Below are 16489 nucleotides of genomic sequence, written 5' to 3' on the forward strand. Positions count from 1 at the left end.
ATATAGAAAACTAGATAGTTATGCTGTTTTGTTACCAAAGTCAAAAAAGAAACTTAGAAAGACATGTAAGTTTTATAAAGTTGAGAGATAGAAAACCTTAAGTTGTTTATCTAAGAAATTGTTTTGAGGTCTAAAAGAATATTTTAGGATAATGCAAGTTATTATAGAATTGATTTAGGTATAAGACTTTGAATTCATCAAGATATGATAGATAATAGAGTATTTTCTCTGAATTTGTCAAATATGAATAGACTGGACATTGTGAATGTAATTTTTACTTGATAATTCTTTTAAAAGTATAAGTTTTATTGTGTATAGTTAAACGCTTTCCCTTTCATTTAGACAATACCTGATAATTGTTCTTGTTATATATAGTTTTGCTGTATTAGCATTAAAACCTTCCCTTTTATTCAGGCACAAATGAGGAAATGTTACAGGATATTTGATCACAGGGCCACACTCAGTGACTGTGTTAATAAAATTAACTTTGAATCATGGGGCAGTCAGTGGTTAGCTGACTAGAATCAGTCATGAAGAAGACTGGAATATGGATAGAGAAGACACGTCGGAAGGAAGAGGAGAGAGAAACTTGAATTATTCATGCCTTTTTCAACTTTGGAAGTGTGGAGATATGGTCAGCTGGTTGCTCCTCCACCACTTCTTTGATCTATCAGGCTTTCACCCTGATATTTGACCCCTGAGTTTTATTTCATAATGGAACAACTTGGATAAGCACTTCAGACATGATGTTTTGGTATAGCAACAGCAACGTACCTAACACACTGGCAACTATTCGTCAATCTCAACTTCAGTCTTCTGTACCACAGTCATGCTTCTCTGTCAGTGCATTCTCAGCTGCTGCTGCCTCTCCATGTAGGCCAACAAAGCCTGGGTTTGCATTACCACGGCCTGCATTTCTCCCTCTCAGTGCCACTGCATGTGATTTGACTAGTGTCAAGAGGTGATGGTGGCAGGCAAGAGCAGTATGTTTCTGCTGGGTGGATTAGCTATTTTTGATTCTCAGTTTAGTCAGTTTCTATTTTCTTTAGCTTGCTCATGAGTACAATATAGTGTGCTCTTACCTTAACTCTTTTTCATCTGATCACACAAACACAGTTTTTAATTTGGAATTTTGTCTAGAAGTCCTATAGGAGCTTGATCTGGAAAAGAGTTTCACAGAATTTCCTTCTCAGGGTTGCTCTGTTTCAAAGTTGGTCATTAAAGAAACTATATGAATTGGAAGACTGGTGTGAGAGAATGTTTACTTTTTATATTGCTCTGTGTTCCAGCCTTAGACACTGGGATGGCTCATATCTGTTTATAATTTGCCAGCTCAGTTTCTTGTTGACCTCGTACTCCTCATTTCCTCCAGATTTTCTTTGATGGGGGTTAAGTATGTGTGTATCATGTTGGTAAATGATGCTGTTCCTTATGAAGTTCTTCCAAGCAATGGTATTTAGGAGGGAGTATTGTGTAACACTATTCCTGGTGAGATGGACAAACATCCATTCACCCCAGTAGAGAACTAACAATAGAGTACAGGATGGGTATCACCAAAGGCCAAATTGGTGAGCCAAACTTTTTACTGGGGTTACTTACAGGAACATTAGAAAAGCTGCTTTCAGGAGCAGAAATGACTCAAAGACAGCTATATCACCAAAACTCACTCAGTAAGGGTGCCAGCTCATGAAAACTGGAAGCCTGGAGTGTACTACACAAGCTACAGGTAGCTCAGTAGTTGGGAGAGGAATGCTCTTCCCAGGTAGTTACATTGGTCCAAGCAGCTCATCTGCTCGCTACTTTGTTTAGGCAGCTTTTGGTAAGATTGCCATTTTTTTCTACCCCCAAGATCATGGAAGATTCTCACACTTTCTGGTGTCTTCTTCAATTTCTTTCTTCAAAGATTTAAAGTTATTGTCATATAAGTCTTCCCCTTGTTTGGTTAGAGTTACTCCAAGATATTTTATGGTATTTGTGGCTATTGAGAAGGGTCATGTTTCTCTGATTTTTTCCCCCAACTTTTTTAATCATCTGTGCACATGAGGGCTAGTGATTTTTTTTTCTAGCTTTTATTCAAGTGCACTGACTTGACGATGATTTTAGATTTTGTTAAAAGCAGATACATCCATGGATTGTACGTAGTCCTCAAAAGCAGTAAACTGTTCCTCCAGCATATCTGTTCCAACCTTATCGTCTTCAACCACACACTGTATTTGAAGCTTTTTAATTCTGTATCCCACTGGAACCAATTTGGAAGAGCCCCACACCAAGCCGTCTGCCTGAATGCTTCTGACACACTCCTCTAACTTTGCCATGTCTGTCTCATTGTCTCAGGGCTTCACATCCAGTAAGATGGAAGACTTGGCAACAACCGCAGGCTTTTTAGCTTTCTTTGATTCATACTGTGCAAGGCGCTCTTCTCGGAGCCTCTTTGCTTCTTCACTTTCCTCCTCGTCATCTGACCCAAAGAGATCAATGTCGTCGTCATCTTTGACATCTGCAGCTGCACTTCCTGTGGTGTCTTCCACACTGGAAGGGCCATAATTGCCCAAAGATTTCTTCACTCCTGGCAGACTGGCTTTCTCTTTCTCGTTAAGACTTGATGTGATTATACCAGCGCAGAGCATGGAACAGGTCAGCGGGCGGTGGGCCAGAGACTGCTTCAAAGACTGACACATCGGCTTGTGATGGCACATACCCCTCGATGTAGCTCTTGTCCGCCAGGTAGTCATTGAGCACCTGGAGGCCTGCGGGGGTTCTGAGATCTCCGAAGCCCATGGCATCGGCTGTAGCCGGAGGCCCGCAGCGGCAGAGGGACAGAGCGCCAGGAGCCCACGGCCGGCGCTGAGGGAGAATGGCTAGTGACTTTTTGGGTTAATCTTATATCCTGCTACATTACTGAAGGTGTTTATGAGTTGTAAAAGTTCCTTGGTAGAATTTTTAGGGTCACTTATGTAAACTATCATATCATCAGCAAATAGTGAGAGTTTGACTTTTCCAATTTGTATTCCCTTGATATCTTTTGGTGTCTTATTGCTCAAGCTAGGACCTCAAGAACTTTATTGAATATATATAAAGAGAATGCATAACCTTGTCTTGTTCTTGATTTCAGAGGGAACGTTGGGAGTTTCTTTCCATTTAGTTTGATGTTGGCTGTTTGCTTGTTGTACACTGGCTTTATTATGTTTAGGTATGTTCCTTGTATTCCTGCTCTATCCAAGACCGTTATCATGAAGGTACAATGTCTACCTGCAGCCTGCCTGCTTCCCACCATGGTGAGAATGGACTAGATCTCTGAACTGTATGACAGTCTGAATTAAATGTTTTTCTTTATAAGAGTTTCCATTGTCTTGGTGTCTTTTTACAGCAATAAAGACCTAACTAAGACAGACATTTGTAGCAAAGACTGGGGTTCTGTCATAGGCCTGACTGTGGTTTTTTTTTTTTTTTTTTTTTTTTTTTTTTTTTTTTGAGAAGTGAGGACTTTGAGACTTTGGATTAGAAAAGCAGTAGAATGCTTTCAGCAACCCTTAATGGGCCACACTAGTAGGAAATTCAAAGATAGTGATGCTGAGGGTGATTTGAATTGTGGGGTCCAGCTCAAGAGATTTCAGATGAGAGGAATATTCATATCTGACTTATAAACCATTCTTATGATATTTTGGTGAAGAATGGGGCTGCTTTTTGCCCTTCTCCAAAAAGCCAGCATGAGGCTAAATTGAAGAGTTATGAATTAACAGCTTTGGCAGAGGAGGTTGCCAGACAACCTAATATTGCCTGTGTTACTCTGTTATCAGTGGACATGATTATGCAAATCTATAATGAAGAGAAGCAAGCTGAAAAAGGTAAATACAAAATGTATAGTTTGAGGAGAAAAGGAGCACCAGGCAAAAGCTTAAAGAAAAGGCTGATGATAAATTACTAAAGGGGCTGGTAACCTCAGCTAATATACCAACTTGTGAAAACAAATTAAAGAAAAGCTTGGTGGCAAATGATTTTAATCCTAGCACTCTGGAGGCAGAGGCAGGCAAATCTCTGAGTTAGAGGCCAGCCTGGTCTACAGAGCAATTTTCAGGACAGGCAAGCTCAGGCAGCAGAGGAAACTATCAATAGCAGAAAGGTGGTTAAAATGTGTTTGAATCATATCCTCAGCAAGCAGCAGAACTTGACAGCTTCGGCCACATTATTCTGACTTTAGAGTCAAGCATACAAGGGGTTATGGAATCTCCCTTTATGACTAAGGAAAGCTGCTGAGGCCAGGCGTATGGCAGGGGAGTCCCTGAATGGAGGCCCAGAAGGCTATTTCATGAAGTTGTGAAGGTAAATCCTGGACTGCCTTGGAGACCCCAAGATGTTGGAGAAGCCATTGCCATGGAGTATGTGCTAAAGGAAGCTGATAGCAAGGAGTAGAACCAGTTCAAGAGGGAGAGGAATGCTGCTGGTCAACAAAATTCAAACGAGTCGGGGATCTGAATAGCACTTTGGTATCAGACATGGAGATTTGGAGTTTGGAGTTTGCACTTCTGGATTTTGGTCTTGTTATGTTCCAGTATTTCTTCACTATGTTCTATTTCCTCCCTTTTAGAAAGGTAATGTATATTCGGTGTTTTATGTTAGCAGTATGTGATCCATTTATTGATTTTTGAATTTATAGGAGAGTATAGTTGTGAGATTACCTTGAGTCTCAGAAGAGACTTGAGACTTTTTAACAGAGTTGAGACAGGGATGGACTATGTATGAATGGTGTTGTGGTTTGAAAGAAAATGCTCCCAAAAGGGATGTGTGCTTTATCAGACTCAGTATGACCTTATAGAAGGAAATGTTTCACTAATGGGGGTGGGATTTGTGGTCCTCTTTGCTCAAGCTACACCCAGTGAGACAGACCACTTCCTGTTGCCTGAAAATCAAGATGTAGGACTCTTAGCTTCTTCTCCAGCACCATGTCTGCCTGCAAACAACCATGTCGCACCACAATGATAATGGACTAAACCTCTGAAGATGTAAACCACCACAATAAAGATGTTTTTCCTTTATAGGAGTTGCTGTGGTCATGGATGGTATCCCTTCACAGTGGCAGAAACCCTAAGACAGGGAACTTTTGAAGTTGGACTGAAGGCAGTTTTTCACTCTGATATGACTCTAAGCCTATGGGGCCAGGGAGTGGATTTGGGGGTTTAAACGGAAATGTCCACATACGCTCATAGGTAGTGGCACTCTTAGGAGGTGTGACTGTGGTCTTGTTGGAATAGATTGGCCTTGATGGAGAAAGTGCCCTAGGGATGGACTTTGAGGTTTCAAATGCTCTAGCCACGTTCAGTGTCTCTTTTCCAGCTGCCTGCATTTCCAGTTGTAGAACTCTCAGCTACCTCTCCAGCACCATGTCTGCCTGGGTGCCGCCATGCTTCCTATGATGATAATGGCCTAGACCTCTAAACTGTAAATCTCAATGTAATATTTTCCTTTATAAGAGTTGCCATGGTCATCGTATCTCTTCATAGCAATAAAACAGATATGAACAGGACTTAGGTAGAGGGAAAATATGCCTTAAGTCTCATCACATATATTTAACAGCATAAAAATATTAGGGAATGTTTTCCTAGTGCATCAATAGGCCAGATACTTGTGCTCATCATTGCAGGACCCACTGAATGTACTTAAGACATCAATACTCATATCAGTATTTCCTGGATGACTGCCTTTGTCTTTATTTCCTTTTGCTCCTTACCCTTTAAGTGTTCAGGACACTGTGGCTTAAATGTTCACATTGCTCTTGTGGGATTTTTCCTTGTCTAGTTTGGCATGTCCATGATATTTGGGCAGTCATGTTGGTGACACTTTGTGTGTTTGGCTTCTGATGCTGTTAAGAGACACAATCTCATAGCAAACTTCCTGATCCTCTGGTTCTTGCGATCGTTTTGTCCCCTTTCCCACACTTTTACCTGAGCCTTTCCTGCAGTTGTGTTTTGTAAATGTATCCATTGGGGTTGGGGTCCACAACTCTACATTTTAATTAGTTGTGATTTTCTGTGTTGTCTCCATCTGTTGCAAAGAGACCTTTCTTTGATGATGGGCGAAGACTATATTTGTCTGTGGATATAAGAACAAATGTTTATAGATTGAAAGTACGATAAATAATTGGTTGTCCCAGTGTCAAATGGTTAGCCCTGAAAACACATTAACATATATAAAAATAACATTATATAGACTGAACAGGTTGTATTTAGATTATATATATTCATACACATACATTAAATTATACACACACACACTATTATTGAAAAAAGGTCATGAATCTGCAGCAGAAAGGAGAGGGTTTATGGGAGTATTTGGAGAGAGAAAATGAAAGGGGGAAATGCTGTAATTATAATCTCAAAGGAAGTTCATGTTGATTGATTCATTCCTCCCATCAGCATCTCTGTTTCAAGTTGGACATTTGTGTTTCAGGAGGGAGTATATATTGTGAAATGAAGATTAAGACCAAAGTCCTAAACCTATGAGACAAAAAGCCTTCCTGAGGATGAAACTCTGCCAATACTACAAAGAAACTCTGCCAATACACTGGACCAGACAGATGTTCTGTGGGGCATTCTGATGCCTTGTGACTGGGAAAGGCCACACCCACCCAGCTGAAGGTTTGTTTACTGGCTGCAGGTGTGTGGGGAGCACTGTGGATCCATAGCACAGAAATAAGTGCCTGAGTCTGTGGTCTGAGTGGAGGAAATGTACAAAGAGCTGCGGCGCTCCTGAGTGACTGTCGTGGAGTTCAGTCTTCCACTCTGCTTTGTTCCAGAAGGATTGAAGAACAGGCTGATGAGGTGTCCCCCAGGACTTTGGTAAAACCACTGCATACTGTTAAAAACAGTGGAAAAGTTGCACTGCAGCTCTGCATGCTCTCTTTCCTGCAGAACCAAGGACACAGGACTCTGCTTCACCTGTTGTCCTTTCACCCCTGATTAGAAACAGAGAAAGAGACACAGGTGGAGGTCACTGAGCATCCACAGAACTCTGAACTCACCCCCCATATCCTTTGAGAAGGTGGGAGCTCGGTGGGATCCCTGAGCTGCTTCCCCACCCCTCCATGTGCTCAGCAGAATCCTCTCTGTCCCCTGACCGTGGACAACCAGACTCACAGCAAACCCGGGTGCACAGCAGCCCCAGCAGAGAGCACAGCAGCCTCTTCATCATGCTTGTCTGACTGCTGAAGACAGAAGCAAGTAACCAACCCCTGGGCTGTGGTGTCAGGATGGCTGTTGAAGTGTCCCTCCTCCTGCAACCCATCAGCCCCACCCAGGAAACCTGCCAAACCATAAACAGTGCTATGTTTCCTTCCAACCTTCTGAGCCTGAAGCTCCTCCCAAACCAAACCTGGCTGAGAGTCTTGGTGGAGCACAGTAGGAGGCATTTTGAGATGACTCTGGAATTATAGGTAGTGTGAGTGACCTTTGAGGAAAAAGAGGATCTTTCCTCTTAAGGAGAAAATGTTTCAACTGGTATAAGAAGTAACTGGAGAACATTAAAAAAGGAACAACTAAATAATCATGCCAGGAAATACATGTACGTTCTGAGTAAAGCATCTTTAGAATCTTTAGAGGAAGGTGGACCTCAATGAATTGAAGGCCTGCCTGGTCTACAAAGTGTGTTTCAAGACAGCCGAGCTGTTGCAGAGAGAACCCTGCCTCAAAACACCCCATCCCCGGTCTGAAAAAAATCTTTATCAAGGAAAGTGGAGGGCATTCCAAACATGCAAAGTAAAAAGCATCTTACTCTTTTTAGTAATTTCTTTTTTTTGTGAATAGATGAAATATTTGTTGTGCCAAATACAACATTAAAAAGTACCTCTTTTGCCAGCACAATTTGTTGAAGATGCTCTCTTTTTTCCATTGTATACTTTTAGCTCCGTTATCGAAAATCAGGTGTTCATAGGTTTGTGGGTTAATGTCAGGGTCTTCTATTCGATTCCATTGGTCGACTTCTCTGTGTTTATGCCAATACCAAGCTGTTTTCAATACTGTAGCTCTGTAATAGAGTTTGAAGTCAGGGATGGTAATGCCTCCAGACGCTCCTTTGTTGTATAAGATTGTTTTGGCTATCCTGGGTTTTTTGTTTTTCCATATAAAGTTGATTATTGAATTCTCCATATCTGTGAAGAATTTTGATGGGATTTTGATGGGGATTGCATTGAATCTATAGATTGCTTTTGGTAGAATTGCCATTTTTACTATGTTGATCCTCCCAATCCAAGAGCAAGGAAGATCTTTCCATTTTCTGGTGTCCTCTTCAATTTCTTTCTTCAAAGACTTAAAGTTCTTGTCAAATAGATCTTTTACATCCTTGGTCAGTGTTACCCCAAGATATTTTATGCTATTTGTGGCTATCATGAAAGGTGATGCTTCTCTAATTTCCCTCTCTGTTTCCTTATCCTTAGTGTATAGGAAGGCCACTGATTTTTTGGAGTTGATCTTGTATCCTGCCACATTACTAAAGGTGTTTATCAGCTGTAGGAGTTCTTTGGTAGAGTTTTTGGGGTCGCTTATGTATACTATCATATCATCTGCAAATAACAAGAGCTTAACTTCTTCTTTTCCGATACGAATCCCCTTGATCCCTTTATGTTGTCTTATTGCTATTGCTAGAACTTCAAGCACTATATTGAAGAGGTATGGCGAGAGTGGACAGCCTTGCCGTGTTCCTGAGTTAAGTGGGATGGCTTTGAGTTTCTCTCCGTTTAATTTGATGTTAGCTGTCGGCTTGCTGTATATAGCTTTTATTATATTTAGGTATGACCCTTGTATCCCTAATCTCTCCAAGACTTTTAACATAAATGGATGTTGAATTTTGTCAAATGCTTTTTCAGCATCTAATGAAATGATCATATGGTTTTTTTCTTTCAGTTTATTTATATGCTGGATTACATTGATAGATTTTCGTATGTTGAACCAGCCCTGCATCTGAGGAATGAAGCCTACTTGATCATAATGGATAATTTTTTGGATGTGTTCTTGGATTCGGTTTGCCAGTATTTTATTGAGAATTTTTGCGTCGATATTCATGAGTGAGATAGGCCTGTAATTTTCTTTCTTGGTTGTGTCTTTGTGTGGTTTTGGTATCAGGGTAACTATAGCTTCATAAAAGGAATTTGGCAATGACTCTTCTGTTTCTATATTGTGAAATACATTAAGGAGTATAGGTATTAGCTCTTCTTGGAAGTTCTGGTAGAATTCTGCATTGAAACCATCTGGTCCTGGGCTTTTTTTGGAAGGTAGATTTTTGATAACGGTTTCTAGTTCTTCGCGACTAACAGGTCTATTTAGATCGTTCACCTGGTTTTGGTTTAGCTTTGGTATGTGGCACTTATCTAAAAAAATGTCCATTTCTTTTGCACCAGCTGGCCTGGGTCTGGAAAAGCCTGGGATAAAACCGGACTCTCTGAACATAGCGGACAATGAGGACTACTGAGAACTCAAGAACAATGGTAGTGGGTTTTTGATCCTACTGCACGCACTGGCTTTGTGGGAGCCTAGGCAGTTTGGATGCTCAACTTACTAGACCTGGATGGAGGTGGGGGTTCCTTGGACTTCCCACAGGACAGGGAACCCTGATTGCTTTTAGGGCTGAGGGGGGAGGGGACTTAATTGGTGGAGGGGGAAGGAAATGGGAGGCAGTGGCTGGGAAGAGACAGAAATCTTTAATAAATAAATAAATTTAAAAAAAGTACCTCTTGCACTCTAAGAAACTGGAACTTTTGCTGGACCTCACTCAAGAATTACTAAGGTTCCTTAAGACTCCAGGCTGCTATGCCAGAGTGTACTCAGCCTGTTTATTTACACTGCCTTTAAGAGAACAGTATAAGAACCAAACTTACTTGCCTTGGGTTGCACTGTAATTAAGTTTTACAACCTAAGTTAATGCATAGCCTTAATCCTAAATTCTGTACACTTCCATGCTCCTGACCCAGAGTAAAGCATATGTGTATGTATGTTATGGTAGTAATTGTTAGAAAGAGTAAACATAGGTTGAAATCAATCTTATAAAATAATATCTGCCATAAATGTTAAAGACAACATATAGAAGCCGGGCAGTGGTGGCGTACGCCTTTAATCCCAGCACTCAGGAGGCAGAGGCAGGTGGATCTCTGGGAGTTCGAGGCCAGCCTGGTCTACAAGAGCTAGTTCCGGGACAGGCACCAAAGCTACAGAGAAACTCTGTCTCGAAAAAACAAACAACAATAAAAAAGACAACATATAGAGATTGTTAATATTTGCTTGCTTGTTATCTGGGTGACTTGGTATCATTCAGAATAATTGACTTATTCCTTAGTACAATTCTGTTAAAGACTTATGTAAACTCCCCCATTTCTTTCCCATGTGATGATTTCTGTACAGTTCAATAAATATAGATCAGAGCCCTTTGTTGGAAACAAATCTACACAGACACAGGAACAAACAATATAAGACAGCATTCAGGGATTCACAGGTTTAGACTCATACAACAGACAGATACAGAAGTCAAGGAAAGGGAGAAGAAGAGAATTCAAATCCAGGTGAGGTCTTAAATTAAACCAAAGGGAATGCTTTTTAACTTCTTTTTCTTAAGGTGACACTGAAACATTTGGGGTACTCTGAGGCTATTATTAATGCATTCAAATAAATATAATGTTTATTTTAGTAGACACTCCCATTATAACAAAGGTTTGTGATAAGTTTGTTTGATTGTTAAATGGCTGTGTAGGAAGGAAGTGGACTGGGAAAGCTAATGCAGGAGTGCTGCATGCAGAGTGACAGGGGCAGCAGCTGCTGGGCTTTTGCACATGGAGATGCAGAGTGACAGGGCCAGCAGAGCTGCTGTGCTTTTGCACATGGAGATGCAGGGGACAATACACTCCAGTTCATAACAACGAGGAATGCATTTTAAAGTTTTTACCATAAGGATGACTGCTTGAGGAATGAGACTTGTAATGAAAAGTAAACACATGTCTCCTCAAAAATAATTCACAACCCTGATTTTATACCATCTCAGCCCATCACTGTCTCAAATGGTCTTAAAGCAATTAATATCCTCCAGTTTGAAGAGAACCCTGAGAATAATTAAGGAAGAATTTTGACTCGGGTAGAAATGCTGTCCTTCTGGAATAAGATCTTTCCTTTGCAAGATGAGAAACAAATCCATGGCAGCTCAGATCTATCCCATAGGAATGGAGCCCTTCCCAAAATGTTACTTTCTTTACTGTTGCCGTCACAGAAACTGTGACCTCTCTAAGAGTGTCTGAGGCTGTGACCCTGGTTTCTTATTCTGCAAATCTCAGGCGGTTTATGTCCAGCTCTGTACACGTGACTCAGAACAGAGGAGCACCCAGCTCCCTCAGTCTCATCTTCAGAGGATCCTCAGGTGGAAGGAGTTTCCATCCTTCTGCACTCAGTCTGAAAGCTCTCTATGCCTGAGACAGGCTGGCTTCCTGGTGTGAGCTTCAGGAGGCACTGGAGTCTCAGCTGAGAGTGTTGCATATGCAGGTGAGGACCCCGAGGGACAAGAGATGAGTAACTACCCCTCAGCTCCAGAGCAGCTGCTGCAGATGCACAGATACAGCCATCAGGCTGGGCCACAAACTGGGCTCTGCATCCTCCTTCAGCATTAGTGCTGTGTGGGCAGCTCAGCTGAAAGGAGGTCTCTGGTCAGAGTAAAATACACAGAGTTCTTTCTGGAGATGAGACTCTAAAGCAGAGTGACAGTGAGCAGCAGGGCTGCTCTGAGCCTCATGAGGCACAGCAAAGTCACCGAGGAGAACAAGAAGCAGCTCACTCTTCCTGGAGACTCCTGGGAAGTGAATACAGCCTGGAGAGTGGAGAGGTAGACAGAGGGATTTAGATACCTTCTCCACAGCAACCCTGACTGAACTATCAGGTATTGTCAGTCTTGGCAATAGCCCTGTGTCTGAGATTCCTCCTGTCACTACCTAATATATGTTCAGTCAAAACCAGTGTTTAAATGGATGGAGAAATTAGGTTTTATTGTCTTTGATCTAATCTGCATAAATGTCCTTTTCCCTTTAGAGAGCAGTGCCCCCTAGGGGCCAAACAGAAATACAATTTCACAGCCTGAGTGTGTTGCTTTCCCGTACATTGTCTTTCTGCATTTCTAGGATTGACCTTCAAAGGTTGGTGATCATACACAAAACAAGACCTGTGCTTTCTAAGGCATAAAATTTGTGACCTTTACAAAAAGAAGAGTAAAAAGTTGTAAATGGAAAATGGACACAAACTGTTTTAGTTTGAGACAATTACAACACCTTTACATGTTTTAAAGGAAACTGTTAGAAACCACAGTATTCAGAAAAAATCACATGCTATTTTACTGCTAAAATCTGAATGACATATTCAAATGGCACCATGAATGCACAGTTTGATGGCTGCACAGAATAAAGACTACATTTCCTTTTTCTCTCCACAGCAAACATGGCAAATGTGTTATTGTAAGATGAGCCAGCTAGGGAGTACTGAGTCAAAATCAATTGTAAAAATCTCTCAAGAGAATTACATGCTTAGATGGCCTGCTACAGTTAATCATTTTAATGAACTCAAAGTCAAAGTCATCTCGTGTCAGACTGATTAGAGATGCAATTACTTATGCAGAATCATGCTCTCTTTCTTATGAAATGTAACCTAATCCCAGGAGTGGCACCTGTCATATTCTAGGTCCTTCCAACAGGAGACTATGCCCTGCATGCCCACCAGGGGGCAGGCATTCTGATAATTACTTTCTAATTCCACTACTGAATTTAGTGTCCTCATTCTTTAGAGGTAGTTTGAATGTTGTATTATGGCAAAAATGTATATAGTTTGTGCCCTATGAAAAGGTGGCATCCTAAGCCTTAACATATAGCATTCAATGCGACAATCTTGCACCAAAGTAAGAACACAAAGCACAGAGTCCTCTTTAGACAGATCAGGCTACACAGTGTGGCAGCAGTGAGAGCAGAAAAGAACATGGAAGCAGTCAGAGAGGAGAGACACAGATTCCAACACTGGAAACTGGCTGGAAATAGTCCATGCCTCTTGATTAAGTCACTAACAGCCACAGTGTAAAATAGCTGTAGCTAAAGACTGCGATCTTGGTGGCCACACCTAAGTGTACAACGAATAGATTGTGAATCACATGAATTAACCCCACCTAATAATTCACCTTAGTCAGATCCAAAATATGTTTATGTTCACTTTATCTTCAACTGACAAATAAAAATTAAATTTGAGAGAAATGTAGATAGGAAAATACTTCAAAATATCTTACTTTTTGAGAACAATGCAACACTTTAGACCACATGTTACATTTCTAGGTTCTTCTCAGGCCTTGGACCTGTTTGAGTCAAGAGTCTGAAGCATATGCTCCATTAAGCTCACCTTAAATTTTCTTTGATAATAGAAAATATTCTGAATTGCTTATCACCATCATGTTCCAAAAAGAATACCTTAATCTATAAAACATTATCTTTCACTTACTTTTTACATAGTTTCTTTACTGATTCTTTGTGAATTTCACATCATGCACCCTAATTCTGCTCATCTCCCAGTCTCCCCATATCCTCCCCTCACTCCTGCAGCACCCTTCCCTAAAGAAAAGTCTCAAAAATCAAGCCAAACTAAACCAAACAAAACAAGCAAACAATAAAAAAAAACCAACAAAACAAAAACTCTTTCTACTCCTTCATCTTTTCCACCTCCCTAACACCTCCTCATCTGTCCTGTGGCATTGGGAGCCATGGTGTGTCATGCAGTGGACACCCTTTGTCCAGTTGGTTTTACTTGCATCTTTCATTCCAATGTCTGGCTCAAGGCCTCTTGTTTCTGGTACCTTATATCACTGGACCCTCACCCAAACTCCCTTTGGACATCCCACAGCTGCCAGGAGTCATGGAGATCCTGTGGGTGTCTCGCCCAAGGAACAGTTTCTTCATGAGCTCCAGCAGATCCTAGATGGGGTGGATGGTAGTGGATCAACTCAAGGCCTGGTTGTGGGCTTGGGTGGTATCTGAGATGGTCAGTCTGGGCCACTGGGGCTGCCCACCTCAGGCAAGGGGTGGAGCCAGATCCCTTACCCATGCCATCAAGGTCAGATATCTCTCACCTGTGGTACAGAGTGGTCATCTCTCCTGAATGCAGTCAGAGGGAGTATAGCTCTCCTGTGGGGGTTGGGCCCAGCTCTTTTGCTGCAGTATCCTTTGAGGAACAAGACCAGATTTTCTGGGGCCAGTGAAGAGCAGGGCTGGCTCAGCATGGCCCGCTGATTTCATCACACAGGGTTCCTATGTCCCCCTTAGGTGACACATGCCACAGATATCAACATAGTCCCCAGCTGCAGCAGGACCGTGAACTAAGGCATGGGTTCTTGGCAGCAGCTGGGGTCTGGACAACATCCTGTTTCTGAGTGAAAGCACAGGCCACTCAAATCAGGATGTCCATGACTTTTGTGATGGCATGGTCCGCAGACACCTACAAAGCCACAGGCTGTAGCCCAACCTTGGGCTTCCGTCGGACCTTTGGTGGCAACATGATTCTTGCACTTCAACATAGATCTGGCTACCATAGAACCATAGACCCAGATTTGATCCTTGGCAGCAGCCTGGTTTAGATGTTACCATTGTCCCAGGTGGCAGTGCAGGGCACTTGGATCAGCAAGGCCCAAATGACGATATGACCCTCCAACAATAACAGGTATTCCTCTTCCTTATCTATTGCCTAAAGGATGGCCTCTTATAGTTATTTATTTAAAAGATTGTTTTTTCACTATACCTTTACAAAAAAAAAGACAGAGAAAAATTTGCCTTCATAGTGGCTACTTATAATAATTCTCAGTTTGATAAAAGATATCAGTGGAAGATTCTTCCACAAGGAATGTTAAATAACAACCCCCCTTGCCAATATTTTGTAAGTCAACTATTGGAAATGATGCATAAGTGATTTCTTGAATCTATAGTTTACCATTATATGGATGATATTTTGTTGATTCAAATGTAGGTACTTTACAAACAATGTTTAAAGAAGTAAAGAATATTTTACCTCATTGGGGATTACAAATTGCTCCTGGAAAAAATATAAATAGCAGATTCTATTAATTATTTAGGTTATAAAATAGGTTTACAGATAATCAGACCACAAAAGGTCCAAATTAGGAGAGATCAATTTCTAGACGTTTAATGACTTTCAAAGGCTGCTAGGAGACATTTCCAATCTACAACCCACTCTTACGATAAAACTATTAGGATTAATTTAAACAAAACCTTAGATGGTGACAGGGAATTAAATAGTCCAAGAGAATTAGCACTGAAGCTAAAAGAGAATTGTCTTTGATTGAAGAGAAATTACAGGAGGCACATGTGGTTAGTGTGGGTCTGACTCTTTACTGCACTGTGGTCATATTACCCTCCAAGCATTCCCTTACAAGAGTTTTAATGCAGAGGGAAGATATTATCTTAGGATAGATCTTTTTACTATATAAATGGAGTTAAAAACATAATAGAAGAGTTCCCTGAATTAATTATAAAAGAAAAATTGAGACTTCATCAATTAGCAGGAACAGACCCAGCAGAGATTATAGTATCTTTTACTAATGATGAAATTAAAAATTATAGAAAGGCCTTGGTGAGATCCCAATAGAACATCCCCATTGTCTTAGTGTGTGGGTGCACCCCTCGTGGTCCTGAGTTCCTTGCTCGTGCTCCGTCTCCTTCTGCTCCTGCTTTGGACCTTGAGATTTCTGTCTGGTGCTCCCATGTGGGTCTCTGTCTCTGTCTCCTTTCATCGCCTGATGAAGGTTAGTATTCATGAGGATGCCTAGGGCTGAAAAAGCATGGGATAAATCCGGACTAGCTGAACATAGCAGACAATGAGGAATACTGAGAATTCAAGAACAATTGCAGTGGGTTTTTGATCCTACTGCACGTACTGGCTTTGTGGGAGCCTAGGCAGTTTGGATGCTCACCTTACGAGACCTGGATAGAGGTGGGCAGTCCTTGGGCTTCCCACAGGTCAGGGAACCCTGATTGCTCTTTGAGCAGATGAGGGAGGGGGACTTGATCGGGGGAGGGGGAGGGAAATGGGAAGCGGTTGCGGGGACGAGGCAGAAATCCTTAATAAATAAATAAATTTAAATAAAAATAAAAAAAAGAAAATTTCAAGTTAAAAAAAAATTATAGAAAGGCAGTAAAACCTGACAAAGAGCTTGTTGTAATTTTTTGGAAGGGATTAAAAACAACCACCTCAAAAGTGAGAAAATTCAACTTATAAAGAGTACTAATTGGATCCTCCCTCACACTGTATGGGATACACCAATAACTGGAGAGTCAGAAAAGGCAGGTTCCAAATCAGAGAATGTATTTAAAGTGGAACAAAGCCATGATGATTATGTCCAAAAGTCAGAATTATATGCTATTCTCATGGTACTAAGGGAAATTAATGGATTTCTCAACATAGATACTAATTCACAATATGTAGAAAGAGTG

At 41.2% G+C, this 16489-nt stretch overlaps 1 pseudogene and 1 gene segment (V, D, J or C); both read right to left on the reverse strand.

The window, feature by feature from the left end:
- Positions 1-16489, reverse strand: part of LOC121435073 — a 347534-nt gene that overhangs the window by 261012 nt on the left and 70033 nt on the right.
- LOC121435074 lies at positions 2085-2778 on the reverse strand (annotated as a pseudogene).

The sequence above is a fragment of the Microtus oregoni genome, unplaced genomic scaffold (assembly GCF_018167655.1).
Source record: "Microtus oregoni isolate MIOR12 unplaced genomic scaffold, Mior012 000045F_ref0000178, whole genome shotgun sequence".
NCBI classification, from domain to species: Eukaryota; Metazoa; Chordata; class Mammalia; order Rodentia; family Cricetidae; genus Microtus; species Microtus oregoni.